The sequence below is a fragment of the Etheostoma cragini genome, chromosome 18 (assembly GCF_013103735.1).
Source record: "Etheostoma cragini isolate CJK2018 chromosome 18, CSU_Ecrag_1.0, whole genome shotgun sequence".
NCBI classification, from domain to species: Eukaryota; Metazoa; Chordata; class Actinopteri; order Perciformes; family Percidae; genus Etheostoma; species Etheostoma cragini.
Window position 1 is genome coordinate 2133109 of NC_048424.1, and position 1695 is coordinate 2134803.

Consider the following 1695-nt stretch of genomic DNA (forward strand, 5'->3'; position numbering starts at 1 on the left):
GGACCACTAAGGTCTATATAAAAGAGACTTCAGATACAGTATTAGGGGACCACTAAGGTCTATATAAAAGAGACTAGGGGACCATTAAGGTCTATATAAAAGAGTCTTCAGATACAGTATCAGGGGACCACTGTCATGGGACCTTTAAAGTCAGTAATTGAGTCCCAGAGTCTGATGTAGTCTGGCAGTGAATTCCACAGCTTAGGGGCGATGTAGCTAAAAACCCTCTCTCCCAGGGTGCTGGGATCCACACTAGAGACATGTAGTAGGCTTGAACTATTGAACTTTGCTAATGAAGTATGAATATTATATAAATGATTGATGTTTATGAGAGAACAAGTACAATTACTGAAAATAAACAAGTGGGAAATGCTTGTGACAATAAAATGCCCCCCTACGCCCACCCCCCAACTGATCCTTACCCCAATCCTGGGGTCACCCCTGGCTGAGAGCCTTATCTGGTCGTCATCCTCACAGGGCTCTGCTGCTGCAGGTGTTAACCACATTCTCACTTAAACACTTCCCCTCCACTTCTTAGAAAACGCTACTAAGCTGCAATGAGCAACTAACAAACCACAAAGATGTCATCATCATCATCCCTTTATGGGCGTATTTCCACAGCGCCATCAGGGGTCAAGTTCTGGTGGGCGAGCAGTTTGACTAATTTCGTCAGTTATGTGTCGTCACCATGAAGCTTTTGCTCTGTATTTTAAGGACATCACTGCACAAGTATGTTTGCAACTTTCTTAGAACTCCTTGTTTTTTCAAGACGTCATAAACATCATTGTTGTAAAAGTAACTGACAAACAATTAATAGATGAGAGAAAACTTTGTGGACGTGTACGGGGAATCCTGTTAAATCTAATGTCTTTGTTTATCTAAAAGAAACAAATCTGCTTGTATTCTTCCATATTATTATATATATTGTTGTATATATTGTGTTTCCAATGTTTCTTAAAGCCAAGTAGGTTGTGCACTTTTCATTCACTTAGCTCAACTTTCAATTGTATTGAGAATTAGTTATTATAATGCAAATGCCCCTGTGACACAGAGTGTGTGATGAACCATGGCACCCCCCTTTGCAAGGCGTTCTATTAATGCAGGCTGTGGGCATAGACAGGAAGTGTTTGATTCTGACACAGCACTATAGAAGTGGTGTGTGTTGTGGTTTTGGAGGAGACGATCACTGCCAACTCCCACAACTCAGTTCTCAGCTGATACTCTACAAGGTTATTTATAACTTTAACCTGACGTTTCTCTTGTTCAACTCGTTGGATTTATGTCTTTTATCGCCACACTGAACCACATCTGGCTTTTTGACTGGTTGGATATTTACAGGAATTTTAAAAAGAGGAAAAGTTGGTAATTCTACGTGAATTCAACAACTGACAGAATGAGAAAAAAGAAGATGTAGTCACTATAAGGAAGTGACACTTATGCAAAACGGGAAGTAAACGCTGTAACTCTCCTAAAGAAGTGAGACACGTTGACAGTCGAGGGCGAGAGAACAAGAGAGAGAGACGGAGAGGCACGATGGCTGAATTCAGACGGATTCAAATAACTTCATTTGTGATTCTGCTGCTTCAGGTTACAGGTAAGGACCCAAAACACAGACACGACTAAGATAAATACTGTTAATGATAGTATTTCAATAACTTACTTTGATTAGAGTGAGACGGCCGAGTTTCCTGTTTG

At 40.6% G+C, this 1695-nt stretch overlaps 1 protein-coding gene across 1 annotated transcript in view; it reads right to left on the reverse strand.

The window, feature by feature from the left end:
- The window catches only part of LOC117961013, a 27378-nt gene that overhangs the window by 4280 nt on the left and 21403 nt on the right, over nt 1-1695 (reverse strand). The gene's annotated exons all lie outside the window — the stretch shown is intronic.